At 48.5% G+C, this 15,796-nt stretch overlaps 1 pseudogene; it reads right to left on the reverse strand.

Moving 5' to 3' along the window:
• The window catches only part of LOC144143262 (uncharacterized), a 167,484-nt pseudogene extending 153,999 nt beyond the window's left edge, over positions 1–13,485 (reverse strand).
• Positions 13,486–15,796: the final 2,311 nt, after the last annotated feature.

Raw genomic sequence — 15,796 nt, forward strand, 5'->3', positions numbered from 1 at the left:
CTGTGCATCGTCGTTGTCGTCGTCTTCTCAACAGACGTCCCGGTCCAGTCGGGTGCGCGTCGCGGCGTATAGCTGTCGTCGTGTACGGGAGTCTCGTCAGGTCTGTGTCGGGTCGTCGGGATGAGGGCATGTTGTGAGTCACTGTCTTCCGCGAGTCGTTGCGTCGTTGGAGGGTTTTCATTTTTCCGCGATCGTGCAACTTTACCTCCAGAAGTTGCTGCTTTTAGTGTCCCCCGCGTGGGCTGGGGGACCTTCCACGTGAGAACTCAGCATTGCTACGGCGGTTCGGCGACTGGTATGGGTAGGGTGACGGCGAACGGTTGAAACGGGCTGGTCGACGGCTGGTGTTGGACAGGTACTCTTCGATCTCCGACGGGCGCTGGCCAGTTCGGGGGCGGGGTGCGTCGACGGAGAACCCTCGCAAACCGAGCCTCCTGTAGGGGCAGCGACGGTAGACGTGGTCGGCCTCTCCGCAGTCGTAGCACAGCGGACGATTGTCGGACGTTCGCCACACGTCGGTCTTCCTTGGGGCAGAGGGTTGCGCCGCAGGTGGTCGGGCCGGCTAGAGGGGACGACGGTACGGAGCCTCGTGACGATAGGGTGCAGGTGGGCGAGGGCGATGTACAGCAGCCGCGTAGGTCATGGCTTGCGGCTCGCGAGGTGCTACTGGCGTCGTTGAAGTTCCCAGCACTTGCTGCACTTCTTCTCTAATGACGTCGGTAAGAGAAGCGACTTGTGGTTGCGGCGGCGTCGGGGGCAGTTTCCGCAGCTCCTCCCTCACTATTTCGCGGATAGTGTCGCGTAGTGAGTCGGGGTTGATAGCGCTGGCACCAAGCGTCTCCGAAACCAGCGCATTGATCGGGCGGTCGTACTGCCTCGTTCGGATTTCGAGCGTCTTCTCCATCGCGGCGGCCTCAGACGCGAATTCGGACACGGTCTTGGGGGGGTTGCGAACAAGGCACGCGAAGAGCTCTTGCTTCACACCTCGCATCAGAAACCGTAGTTTATTTTCTTCCGTCATTCCAGGGTCCGCACGGCGGAAAAGTCGCTTCATTTCCTCGATGAAGATTACGACTCCTTCGTTCGGGTGTAGCGTTCGAGTTTCCAGTAAAATCGCAGCTCGTTCTTTTCTCACCACGGTCGTGAAGGTCGTAAGGAACTCGCTTTTGAATTGCGTCCAGTCGGTCAAGGCGCTCTCGTGGTTTTCAAACCAAGTTCGGGCTGCATCCTCCAAGTAAAAGAAAACATGCCGGAAGGTTTCTTCATCGTCCCACCTTTTGAAGATCCGCACGCGCTCCAGCTTCTCCAACAATTCCTCTGGATCTTCAGCGGAAGCTCCCCGGAACGATGGCGGTTCCCGGGGCTGCTGCAGCATGATTGGCGACGTTGTTTCTTGTACCATGGTGTTGGTTGCAGCGTTCCTTCTCTTTGGCCCTTCTGGCATAAAACCGAACTGGGGTGGTAAATCTTGCAGGCGGAGGCTGGCTCTTGTTGGACTGGCTTGGCGGCTTCCCGAGGGTGCAGTGGGCATGAAGGGTGTGTACCCCGCACCTCCACCAGATGTCACGAAGACAAGGACGACGCAGTTGTCTTGCAGGAGAAACAAGTTTAATGGAGCGAACTTGTGCTCCCCTAACAACTCAAAAGAATACAGAGGCGGCGAAGCAGCGGTCAACAAAGTGACTTGCGTCAGCGAGCGTCGCAGAATCGAATGCTCCAGCGTCCGCACTGCAGGCTTTTTATCTTTCGGCGCGCGTGGTTCTCGAAACTTCGATTCACATCGAGAACATAGTAGATCCAAGAAGATTATTCTGGGCTGTTCACGTTAGATCGGAATGCTCTCCCTATCACGACAGATAACACATGCGGCACAGAAAGAAAGAATGGAACACGCGCTTCCCTTGGCGCAGAGATAACAAGACCGGCGCAGCCGGGCGGTAAAAGCAAAACACAAATAAACAAACCCAATATATGGTTCGCGGCAATATATATATATAAATCTAGAGAAAGATAAACTCACAAAGCTCGCAGAAATAGTATAAAGAGTCGGAGATAGAGCAAGAACAATAACAAACAACGTTTACTTTCGTAGTGGCAACGAGACTTGCCTTCATCAGAGTAAAGTTACATGATTTTGCTGTCGCAAACATTTCGAACACATTTCGTATATAGGTTTGCAGAAAACTGTGAGAAGGAGTGGACAATGTTTCGGAAATGGAGAGTGTGCATACAGCTGGACTACGCCTATGTTACAACAACAACAACAAACAAAAAAAAACAAGGAGGGGGGGGGTGTGAACGAGATAGAGTAAAAGGGGTCGTGTTAACAATGCAGCGTTCAAGGTTGCACCATGACGGGTGAACGTATGCCGCGCAGGCTGCAAGTTCAGACAATGAGGGAAACTGGAAAACCACGGTTTGAAAAGAAAGGGAAGAGTATACAGTTAGGTATTCAGTGGCTGGGGAGACTGGTTGGGGGGGAAGCGAAGATGTGTGTGCCCTCCCTGGTATGAAGAGAATACATAGGGGGCACAAAAGAGCATTTCACAGAAGCTAGCAACTGAACAGGAAATAAGTAGCGTCACAAATGTTAAACAAGAATAGATCACAAAGATTTAAACATTCTTAAGTGGTGCTGGGAAAGAAGTCTCCTTCCCCAGGACAAATGGCATTGTTGAGCTCCATTAGGCTAATAAAGCTGCTGTATTTGGAGAGTTTCTGCGAATTCTGATGGGAAACTCGAAGGTAGGAATAATGAACATGGTTATAAAAATTATGAAGCCGCTTATTTTAATCGAGGGATAAGCACGTTAGTTTTCCGTAACTTTCATTAATTCGAAGTGTGGCTGACCCAAACTTTTTAATAAGATAAGATTCCCGAACCTCGCGGTCGTGTTGCGTTTTGAAGGCGGATTCTAAAATCGTTGCTTTGAGATGTTCAAATGCATGCCCGGGACTGTTCACATGTCTTGACAGGGTCAGATAAGGGCAGCTTTTTGCATGAGAGCGGTGATTATTGAACCGTATTCGGAAGGGCGTTTCAGTGGGGCCGATATATTGTTGCCTACAAACAGTGCACACTAGAAGATATACCACATTAGCGGAGTCACAGTTAAAGTTACCTTTTATATTTACGTAGTAGTCCGAAGCCGTGGTGGTCGCGCGCTGTGTAGTAGTCATGTGTGGGCATACTTTACATCAAGGTTTATTGCAGGGAATGCAGCCAGTAATTGCCGGTCGGTTGATACGAGAGTTAGTAAGAAAGTGACCTAAATTCTTATTACGCCGGTACACAACACGGGGTGGTTCGGGGAATATGTTTTTTAAGCGGTCACTTTGCATTAGGATATTGTGATGTTTTTTTAGCACGGTTGACACTCTTGGAGCGGAGGATGAGTGGGTTAAAACCAAGTTAGTTAGCGGGTTCCCGTTCGGGGCTTTTTTCTTGCAGATTTCGTTACGGTCTAATTGGTTGGCTTGCCCAAAAGCGTCGTGGATAACTTTTTAGGGGTATTTTTTATTTAAGAGGGCGGTCTTGAGTTCTCGACAGTTTGAGACAAAGTCGGCTTGGTTTGAGCAAATTCTCCTAAATCGGTGGGCTTGGCTGTAAGGTATTGCTGTCTTGCTGTGTCTGACATGGCTACTTCAGAAGTGCAAATACTGCCGCGTGTCTGTCGGTTTTCTATACAGTTTAGTTTGAAGCCGACCTTGGAAGGTAGTGACGGTGACGTCCAGAAAGTTTACACTGTGTTCCGAATATTAATGAGCAAGGGAAATACTAGGATGGCCTAGGTTAAATGCCTCAATGAAGGTGAGGAGCTCCGCGTCAACGTGTTTCCAGATCATGAATATGTCATCACTATACCTTTTAAAGTACATTGGCTTTAAATTTTGGATGTCAAGAAAGTTTGATTCGACGTGAGCCATAAAGATATTATCGTAGTTAGGTCCGATTCAAGTTTCCATTGACGTTCCGCTGACTTGCTCGTAATGAACTCCGTCGAACTCAAAATTGTTAAGTTCAAGAATAAGACTAAGCAATGTTTGGAGAGCAGAAGAATCAATAGGTTTGTCGCACGATGACTGCTCATACGCAAGGGATACAGCGGCGATGCCATCTTCATGGGGTATGTTAGTATACAGTGACGCAACATCAGGGGTGACTTGAAGGCAGTTATAAGGAATTTCAATTTTTGAGATGTCTGAGAGAAAGTCACTGGTATCCTTAAGGAAGGAGGGAAATCTGGGCAGAATGTCGCAAATGAGATTATCCACATAGCGCGAGAGGTTATCGGTAACAGTGTCAATGCCAAAACCAATGAGGCGCCCTGGGTTGTTCACCTTGTGAATTTTTGGAGAAGATAGAATTTACCGGCTACTGGGCTCAAGGGGATCAGGGAACGAGGCGCGGTTTTATTTATTGTTTTATTTATAACAAGCTCAGCAAGTTTATCTTTGACAATTGGCTTATAATCTTGAGTGGAATCATTGGGTAGTGCTTTAGAGAACGTCGATACTGATAGTTGCTTATTGGCCTCGTTAACATAGTCGGTTTTGTCAAGGATTACGATTGCGCAACCCTTGTCGGCAGGTTTATTAATTATGTCGGGACAGCTCGCGAGTTTCTCTAGGGCTTTCTTGTCATTGGTAGTGATGTTGTGGTGGAAAGAAATTTGTGTTTGGTATTCTTTTCGCAGGTCGCGTTGGACAGCTTTGATGTACTTGTCGAGGCAACTATCACGCTGTGTGGGAGGGGTCCAGTGCTTAGAGCGAGGTAGGGTTCTGCGGGCTTCTTCCGTCGCGGGGTGATTGTAGAAGTATTCTCGTAGCCTCATGTTTCTGGCGAAGTTATCTAAGTCCTTAAAAAGTTGAAATTCATCAAAACCTATAGTATCTGGCAAAAGTTTAGGCCCTTTGACAAGACGTTCATCTGAGCTGCGGATAGGGTTAGACTTGAAAGGTTCATTACATTCCTGATAAGGGTTTCTTTTGTGACGGCAGGCGGGGGAAAAATATCAGTACAGGGGTTTAACTGAACTGTTTGGGGTGCAGTAGTCGAAGCATTTATTACAGTCGTAGTGACATTATCGGCCGTATTGTCAGAGTTGCGGGAGTTACTAGTGCCGGAGCTTGTTTGGTTCTTACGCATGTGGCCAGTGTTAGAAATCTTATCTCGGTTAAATTTTCGGTCTTTTGTTCGGAATATGGCGGAGGCCGTCTTAGATTCGTAGTTGCTTAAAAGGTTTAACTCTCTTTTGCTTAGTTCCTGACTAAGTAGTTCCTCTTTCTTTCGTAGAGATTGAGGATTATTTCAGTAATTGTAAAGATGCTTTATCGAGTACCTGTTTCCACTTATTCATGTTGGACAGGGAGAGTTCGGTAGTAGCAGGTTTTATTCTAATCCTAGACCCCTGGGAGCGACCGCGGCAGTCAAGTACTGTACAAGAGCTGAAACGTGCAATTCGCAACGAATGCGCCTTTCGGTGATTTTTCTTAGCTTTAAAAACTGTCTTGAAACGGAGAAGGAGGCCGCGTTACCTATTTTTTTGTGTTGTAGTCAGTTGCTGCTATGCCGATTCTTTCCAAGGTTGTAAGGGTATCTGGCACGGAGGGCAGGATTTTGGACCCCGGAAGGTCCGGCGGACGCGCTGCTTTTGGTTTTCGTGGGCTCGGCGGTCGCTGAAGATGCGGAGGTTGGGAGTGGCATGCTGTTGGTGCGGCGCTGGTCAGGGAGCTTCTTAGTGTCGCCGCGAGCGTTCCCTCGGGGCGTTGTGGCCGCTGCAGGTTTGCCAGTAGGGGTTGGCATGTCGCTGGCGCGACGCTCGTCCGTGGACTTCGGGGTTGGGGCGCTGGCGCTCGCCTGGGGCGCCGTGGTTGCGGTGGATCTGGGGGGCGTTGCGGTGGGCTGCTGGCACGACACTGCTCCGGGGCCTTACACTGGATAGAATTAGAGGCAGTGGTGGGACGCCGCTGTCATTTGGCAATATAGCCGGGGCTGAAACTGGGTCAGCGGTGCATGCGAAGTCGCGCCAGCCCAGACGATTGCAGCGCTGTTTCATTGAAGAAGAGTTCACGAATGTGGCCGGCCAGCAGGGCCACACCCTCGAAGCTCGGGTTTAAGCCTTCCGCAGCGAGTACTCGGCAGGCAGGAAGGTTCTCAAAGCCATGATCAACGAAGCGGGCAAAGCGTGAGTGGCGGCTAAATTCGTGGAGAAGTAAGTTGAAACGGCGTGCCTTTTCGTTGCAGCAGCGAGCGAAGCGAGAGATGCGATAGACGCGGCGGCGGTTAGCGGAGCGGGTAAGAATGAGACTGGCGTTAATAGTGGAAATGTTCGGTCGAGATTCCAGAATGAGGTCGGTCAGGGAGCGGTAGTCAGAGAAAGCATGTTCAGCGGAAGTAGAGCGGAGATCATTAGTACCAACATGCAGAAAAACTGTAGTGGCAGAGGGAGGGATAAAGTCGATCAGTGAGCGTGCGTCAGCAATGCATGCGCCAGGCTGAGAAACAAAAGCAGGGGTTCCAGGGCAGAGGGGATCGAAGTGATGATACCGATACTTGGTCTGGGAGTCTCCGATCACAACTGTTGTGGTTTCAGTCTGCGGAAATTTCCAGATGATGCTCTTTGCTGTGGTCCTGTGAGCTCTCACGGTAGAAGCAAATCTAGAGAAAGATAAACTCACAAAGCGCGCAGAAATAGTATAAGTAAAGAGTCGGATACACAGCAAGAACAATAACAAACAACGTTTAAATACGTAGCGGCAACGGGACTTGCCTTCATCAGAGTAAAGTTACATGATTTTGCTGTCGCAAACATTTTTAACACATTTCTTATATAGTTGTGCAGAAAACTGTGAGAAGGAGTAGAAAATGACAGCAATACCTTACAACCAAGCCCACCGATTTAGGAGAATTTGCTCAAACCAAGCCTTCTTTGACTCAAACTGTCGAGAACTCAAGACCACCCTCCTGAATTAAAAATATCCGGAAAACGTCTTCGACGAAGCTATTGTGCGAGCCAACCAATTAGACCGTAACAAAATCTGCAAGAAAAAAGCCAGGAACGGGAACCCGCAAACTAACTTAGTTTTAACCCACTCATCCTCCGCTCCAAGAGTGTCAACCGTGCTAAAAAACATCACAATATCCTAATGCAAAGAGACCCCTTAAAAAACATGTTCCCCGAACCACCACGCGTTGTCTACCGGCGTAATAAGAATTTAGGTGACTTTCTTACTAACTCTCGTATCAACCGAACGGCAACTACTGGCCGCATGCCCTGCAATAAAGCCCGATGTAAAGTATGCCCACACATGACCACTACACAGCGCGCGACCAGCACGGCTTCAGACTACTACGTAAATTTAAAAGGTAGCTTTAACTGTGACTCCGCTAATGTCGTATATCTTCTAGAGTGCACTGTTTGTAGGCAACAATATATCGGCCAAACTGAAACGCCCTTCCGAATACGGTTCAATAATCAGCGCTCTCATGCAAAAAGCTGCCCTTATTTACCCCTGTCAAGACATGTGAACAGTCCCGGGCATGCATTTGAACATCTCAAAGCAACGATTTTAGAATCTGCCTTCAAAACGCACCACGACCGCGAGGTTCGGGAATGTTATCTCATTTATAAGTTTGGGTCAGCCACACTTGGAATTAATGAAAGTTACGAAAAACTAACGTGCTTATCCCTCGATTAAAACTAGTGGCTTCATAATTTTTATAACCATGTTCAGTATTCCTACCCTCGAGTTTCCCATAAGAATTCGCAGAAACTCTCCTAATACCGCAGCTTTATTAGCCTAATGCTGCTCAACAATGCCATTTGTCCTGGGGAAGGAGGCTTCGTTCCCACCACCACTTAAGTATGTGTAACTCTTTGTGATCTATGCATGTTTAACCTTTTGTGACCCTACTTATTTCCTGTTCAGTTGCTAGCTTCTGTGAAATGCTTTTTTGTGCCCCCTATCTATTCTCTTCATCCGCGGGGGGCACACCCATATTCGCTTCCCCCCCCCCCAACCAGTCTCCCCAGCCACTGAATACCTTACTGTATACTTTTCCCTTTCTTTTCAAACCGCGGTTGTCTAGTTTCCCTCATTTTATGAACTTGCAGCCCGCGCGGCATACGTTGACCCGTCATGGTGCAACCTTGAACGCTGCATTGTTAACACGACCCCTTTTTCTCTATCTCGCTCACCCCCCCTTTTTTTTGTTTGTGTTGTTGTAACATAGGCGTAGCCCAACTGTATGCACACTCTCCATTTCCGAAACATTTTCCACTCCTTCTCACAGTTTTCTGCAAACCTATATAATAAATGTGTTCGAAATATTTGCGACAGCAAAATCATGTAACTTTACTCTGATGAAGGCAAGTCCCGTTGCCGCTACGTAAGTAAACGTTGTTTGTTATTGTTCTTGCTGTGTATACGACTCTTTACTTATACTATATATATATATATATATATATATATATATATATATATATATATATATATATATATATATATATATATATATATACACACAAAGTAGAAGTACGCTCTTCGGAGACTTTATTTCCAACGTTTCCACCTGAGACAGGTCTTCCTCAGGAATGAAGGTAAAATCGTACGGACTCAGAGTGGGGGCGGCGCCCCGAAACACAAGCCACATGGGAAACAAACACACAAACGACCACACACAGTATACAGAGCTTATTCTGCCAAAGGCAGGCGAAAAAGAGCCTTCAAAAAAAATAAAAAAAGGCGAAAGGAAGAGGGAGGAACTAGGTGGTAAGGAGGAGGCAAGAAAGAGGCAAGGAGGAACACACTGCATGAACGCGGGTTGTGGGGATAACAGAAAATGCGACGAGTTCACGGGTGGCGAAAGGCCCAAAAAACATCCGGTGTCTCCGGGAGGGAAAAACTAGAAAGCACACGCCGCCACGAGCAGTGAGTTTACATGCGCGTCACCGGTAACAAGGATTAACTACTGACCGTCTTCAGCGGCATGGTCAAGAATGCAAGCGGGGCCAATTACTGCATCTGAAGCACAGGCAGCCTCCACGACTTTGGGGGGTCCCACAAAAGCCAATGGGGGAGCCCATTTGAGGCGTCCCCTTCTCCGCCTAAGCCTCCATTTGTACACGGCGTCGCGTCGTGTCGCGCCAGGTCAATGTACGGCCTGTTAACTGTTAGTGCTCGGCTGTCGCCGGCACGCGTGGAGCCCTGGGCCCAATTCACGAAAATATGTCGGAGCGCGGCAATTTAAAAAAAAATGAAAACAAGAAGAGAGAGGCGACCGTCGGTATGTGCCGTGCCTCTGGGGCAACCAAAAAAAAAGAAAAAGAGGGAAACAATTAAAAAGAGAAACAAAGCAAAACATGAGTGGAAAGACAGCAAGGACGCGTGCACTCCGTGAACACCAGCATTGGGGATCACAATGTGATTACAAAACACCCGAGGCATAAGCCACACTAGGCACCAAAATAAAATACTTCTTACACGCTCGGTTGGAACTAAAAGCTTCAACATTCCGTTTCACATTTCTCAAGGATAAAATGGTTATGACATATGGTGATATAAACAGGCAATGGGTACCATCTGGTTATTAATGAGGCATGTTATGCTTGCTGAGCGTTGAAACAAGGAAATGAGAGGAAAAAATATAAAAATAAAAATAGCGGGGACGGGAAGGGAAGTGTTGGTAGGGGGTCGGGAGCGGACGAGATAATTGTAGTGACTGCGGAACATAATGTTAGGTTGTTGGTGTTACAATGTACAACCTCACACCTGGAGCAACAGGCTGCCCGTAAACATCAGACCGTGCAATGCCCTGCGCGGGAAGGGCCGATAGCAAAAGGACAACAAAACTACAAGGTCTCGTATGTCCCGGGGTCACTATGCTTCAATGGTCATGCAGCGTACGAATTAGTCATAGTCCCAGGACTCTCATTAAGACCCCCCTTCAGGGTGTTAAATTTGTAGATTAAGTAAGACTCACATTGTTCTCGCTCCCTACAGCTAGAAAAACTGCTCTGTAGAAGCGTGACTTTAATGTCATCGAAAGAGTGATTTTGCATCGCTAGGTGTCTGGACAAGGGAAGGTTTGGGAGTGCCTTGGTGTGATAGCGGTGATTGTTAAACCGCATTCGAAAAGGTCCATCCATCTGTCCTATGTACTGCATATTACATCCGCCACACTCCAATAGGTAAACCAAATTTGACGAGTCACAATCGAATGACCCACGTATAGAATATCGGAAGTCCGAATGTGTGCTAATTGCCACCCTCGCGGTCTGCACGTGTTTACACACCAAACATCTGTTTTTGCCACATGGTCGGCAGCCTAATTGCTGGGCGTCCCTGTCTTTGGCGTGGACAAGATAGTCCCCTATGCTTTTTGCGCGCCTGTATATTACACGCGGAGGATCACTGAAAATTTGGGAAAGTCGTTCGCTCTGCTGAAGAATGTTGAAGTGCTTTTTTAAAATTTTATTCACGTTCGGTGGGCTACTAGTAAAAGTTAAGAGCAAATTAGCGCGGGAATTATTCTCATCATTCACGTGCGACCCCTGTAGCAGTGTGTTACGATTTAAACTTGCCGCCCTAGAAATGGCATCGTCAACAAGGGCCGGCGGGTAACGCTGTTTGACGAGGACGCCCCGCATTCGGCTGGCGTTCGAACGAAAGTCTTCATCCCTGGAGCAAATTCTTCTAAATCTATGTGCCTGGGAATAAGGGATAGCCGTTCTGCAATGGCGTGGTGGCAGCGGTTGAAGTGCAGGTACTGTTGGCGGTCTGTAGTTTTCCTGTACACACTCGTCTCCAGTGACCCCGCCCGCACATGAACCTGAACGTCCAAGAAACTAATTTCGGTGCGAGAGTACTCGTATGTGAATGAGATATTAGGATGAACTGTGTTGAATTCTTCTATAAAGGCAATAAGTCGTTGCTCAGTGTCTGTCCAGATCATGAAAATGTCGTCAAGGAATCGCTTGTACAGTGCAGGTGAACTGTCTGAAGTAGAGAGGAATTTGGTTTCAATATTGTGCATGAATATGGTGGCATAATTAGGGCCATTTTTTGTTCCCATCGCAGTACCACTTGTTTGGAGAAAGTATTTGTTTTCAAATTCAAAACTGTTGAGTTGTAATACGAGACGCGTTAATACCTCAACAACCCTCGGGCTGGGAGAGTCTTCTTCGCGGTATTCGTTGTACGACTGAATGAGGGCACTGATGCCATCGCTGTGCGGAATGTTGGTATAAAGGGAGGTCACGTCCAATGTTACGAGAAATGCACCGTCCGGCAGAACCATTCCCTCGATTTCTTGGAGAAAATGGTTAGTGTCCCGTAAGTATGATGGAAATTGAGGGGGTATATCGCGAATGAGGTAATCTATATAACCTGAAATTGGCTCTGTGATGGTGCGTATTCCCGATAGAATTGGGCGGCCGGGATGTCCAATTTTGTGTAATTTTTGGAAGCATGTAAAAGCGGCCAACCACTGGGTGGGCCGATGTTAGTGCCCTGGCAAGTTTTCTATCAATTTCTCGGGCCCCCCACAAGTTGCTCCAGCACGTTATTTACAATTTTTTTGGTGTTCTTTAGTAGGGTCTGATAGAAGGGGCTTATAGAATTTCCGGTCGCCTAATTGCCGATCCCCTTCTTTGACGTAATCATTCCGGTCGAGAATAACAATCCCCCCTCCCTTGTCAGCTGGTTTGATTACAATGTCCTGTCGGTTACTCAATGCATTGAGAGCATCCTGTTCGTTTTTTGTGATGTTGTGATCACGGGTTCGGCGTGATTGGTATGCTTGGAAAACGTCTCTCTGGACGGCACGAATATACAAGTCGAGATTTTCCTCCCTTTGTGCACTGGGGGTCCAGTGGTGCTTGGCGACGAAAGAAGGTTTGGCGTTCTCCCCATCACTTCTATCGAAGAAGTACTCTCGTAAACGCAGAGTACGGGCAAAATTATCTAAATCTTTCAGGAGTGTTAATTCTGAGTACTTCCCGTTGCTCGGGCAAAATGTGAGACCCCGGGACAGAACAGATATCTCAGTGGCGCTTAATTTAATCTTCGATAAATTAACGATTTGCCCGCCCCCGTCGCCGCATTCAACCCCCAGCGGCGGTTCCCCCGGCATGCTGTCAACACCCTCCTCGCGGTCAACCGCATCCACAAGAGGCAGACACGATTGTTGTCTGACGCCCCTCGCATACGACCCGCCATGCCCCGGGACGTTATCCCTTTTGAGTTTTTTTAACTTTGTCCTTGAAACCTCGAGGGTTTTTTTGGCCTCAAATAAATTCAGCTCCTCGAGTTCCGGTGCTGAAAGTAAGGCACTTTCCCGGACTCGACGTTCCCCTCCCAGAAGTGACGTTAACATTACTTCAGAGTGCTCTATTGTGACCTGGAGTTCTTCTAGAGAAGCAGTATTTAGTATTCGATTCCATTTTTCTACATTCTCATTAGATAGGTTCTTCATTGAAGGAGGCAGTGAAATACGGAGCCCTTTGGGTACAATACCTTCTAGCTTATATGTTTGAAGGGTACGAACATGAAGGTCATGGCGTACGCGCTTGTCTACAATTTTCCTGACTTTTAAGAATTCTTTCGATTTTAAGGTTACGGCACCTGAGGAAGAGGAAGTCGGCTTGGGCTCGGGGCCAACACGTCAATCACTCTGCACTCGGCGGGCCGATCCAGGGCATTTCCTAAGGTTGTACCTTGGAGCTGGAGTTTTGACAGCGTCCTCACTGTCCCCCGTGGAAAGTGTGTGCAGCGCTGCGCGATCTTGCGGTGCTATCCCTGACAGGGGTTGCTGCGGTGTTGTCTGGGGGGTGCTCGTTGTGGGTAACTTGGGAGACGTGCGTCCATTTCCCCGTCGGAGCTCTGCGGTGGGGCCAGGGCTGGAACACCTTCGTCGTCGGAGACGTAGGAAGGGTGACTCGGGTGCTGGTGTCGGGTCCACTTGATGGGCTTCAGGGCTGGCACTCTGCTTACGTGGTCGGCGTGGGGGAAGTACCTCCGGTTGTGGAGCTGGAGTCTCAGGAATGGCAGTTGCACCTCCGGCGGGTGTTGCGTCAAGGGAGTTGTGAGGGTGAGGACCGGTAGCTGGATTCGGGGAAGTCACATGGGTCAGTGGGGGCCAGTCCAAGTCCAAATGCCGACTTGGTTCAGTTTGCAGTGTGGCCTGTGCGGACGTAGGCTCCTGTTGCGTTTCACGAGCTGATGATGGTGACGCATAATCCTGCCAGTCTGCAAACCTAGGCCGTCGGAGTTCTAGGAGGAAGGTGTACAAGTTCCACGCCATAATCGACACACCACCAAAGCTTGGGTGTAGACCGTCGGCTGCCAGAACCATTTTTGGGGGGAAGTGATGCAGGCAGTGGTGCAAGAAAAAGACTTTCTCACGGTTTTCGCACAACTCGACCAAGAGGCAGTTGAAGGCGTCGGCTTCTCTGTTGAATCTAGCTGCAGCGCTCCAATCATGGGGGTTCCGTCGACGGTTTGGCGACCGTGGGAGCACCAGAGTTACAAATGTTGCCTGGATATCCGGTCTTTCCTTTGCAATGTGGTCGAGAAGATTCGAATATCTCTCCTTTGCGACTTGGCCGTTTGTGTTGGCTACGTCGTTTGTCCCAACGTGTAGGATGAGTTCTGTCACACCTCGTGGCACGAAGTCCAACAAGTTCACAACGTCGCGGATGCCGGCTCCCGGTAGCGTGATAAGCGCCGGTGAGTGAGGTCTAGATGGGTCGAAGTTCTTGTGTAAATATTTGGTTTGCGAATCCCCAACGATGGCGCACGTGGGAGCATGGGAAGGGAATTTCCAGATGAGTCTCGAAGAGGCGCACGCAGCAGACATTGTAGAAAAAGTTGTGAAGTGGAGTCCTTAGTTGCTGCAGGAATACGCACAAAGTAGAAGTACGCTCTTCGGAGACTTTATTTCCAACGTTTCGACCTGAGACAGGTCTTCCTCAGGAATGAAGGTAAAATCGTACGGACTCAGAGTGGGGGCGGCGCCCCGAAACACAAGCCACATGGGAAACAAACACACAAACGACCACACACAGTATACAGAGCTTATTCTGCCAAAGGCAGGCGAAAAAGAGCTTTCAAAAAAAAATAAAAAAAGGCGAAAGGAAGAGGGAGGAACAAGGTGGTAAGGAGGAGGCAAGAAAGAGGCAAGGAGGAACACACTGCATGAACGCGGGTTGTGGGGATAACAGAAAATGCGACGAGTTCACGGGTGGCGAAAGGCCCAAAAAACATCCGGTGTCTCCGGGAGGGAAAAAATAGAAAGCACACGCCGCCACGAGCAGTGAGTTTACATGCGCGTCACCGGTAACAAGGATTCACTACTGACCGTCTTCAGCGGCATGGTCAAGAATGCAAGCGGGGCCAATTACTGCATCTGAAGCGCAGGCAGCCTCCACGACTTTGGGGGGTCCCACAAAAGCCAATGGGGGAGCCCATTTGAGGCGTCCCCTTCTCCGCCTAAGCCTCCATTTGTACACGGCGTCGCGTCGTGTCGCGCCAGGTCAATGTACGGCCTGTTAACTGTTAGTGCTCGGCTGTCACCGGCACGCGTGGAGCCCTGGGCCCAATTCACGAAAATATGTCGGACATCGGCAATTTAAAAAAAAATGAAAACAAGAAGAGAGAGGCGACCGTCGGTATGTGCTGTGCCTCTGGGGCAACCAAAAAAAAAAGAAAAAGAGGGAAACAATTAAAAAGAGAAAGAAAGCAAAACATGAGTGGAAAGACAGGAAGGACGCGTGCACTCCGTGAACACCAGCATTGGGGATCACAATGTGATTACAAAACACCCGAGGCATAAGCCACACTAGGCACCAAAATAAAATACTTCTTACACGCTCGGTTGGAACTAAAAGCTTCAACATTCCGTTTCACATTTCTCAAAAATAAAATGGTTATGACATATGGTGATATAAACAGGCAATGGGTACCATCTGGTTATTAATGAGGCATGTTATGCTTGCTGAGCGTTTACTAGTAGCCCACCGAACGTGAATAAAATTTTAAAAAAACACTTCAACATTCTTCAGCAGAGCGAACGACTTTCCCAAATTTTCAGTGATCCTCCGCGTGTAATATACAGGCGCGCAAAAAGCATAGGGGACTATCTTGTCCACGCCAAAGACAGGGACGCCCAGCAATTAGGCTGCCGACCATGTGGCAAAAACAGATGTTTGGTGTGTAAACACGTGCAGACCGCGAGGGTGGCAATTAGCACACATTCGGACTTCCGATATTCTATACGTGGGTCATTCGATTGTGACTCGTCAAATTTGGTTTACCTATTGGAGTGTGGCGGATGTAATATGCAGTACATAGGACAGACGGATGGACCTTTTCGAATGCGGTTTAACAATCACCGCTATCACACCAAGGCACTCCCAACCTTCCCTTGTCCAGACACCTAGCGATGCAAAATCACTCTTTCGATGACATTAAAGTCACGCTTCTACAGAGCAGTTTTTCTAGCTGTAGGGAGCGAGAACAATGTGAGTCTTACTTAATCTACAAATTAACACCTGAAGGGGGTCTTAATGAGAGTCCTGGGACTATGACGTAATTCGTACCCTGCATGACCATTGAAGCATAGTGACCCCGGACATACGAGACCTTGTAGTTTTGTTGTCCTTTGCTATCGGCCCTTCCCGCGCAGGGCATTGCACGGTCTGATGTTTACGGGCAGCCTGTTGCTCCAGGTGTGAGGTTGTACATTGTAACACCAACAACCTACCATTATGTTCCGCAGTCACTACAATTATCT

The sequence above is a fragment of the Haemaphysalis longicornis genome, unplaced genomic scaffold (assembly GCF_048455015.1).
Source record: "Haemaphysalis longicornis isolate Haplotype H1 unplaced genomic scaffold, Haemaphysalis longicornis Haplotype H1 scaffold_6, whole genome shotgun sequence".
Lineage (NCBI taxonomy): Eukaryota > Metazoa > Arthropoda > Arachnida > Ixodida > Ixodidae > Haemaphysalis > Haemaphysalis longicornis.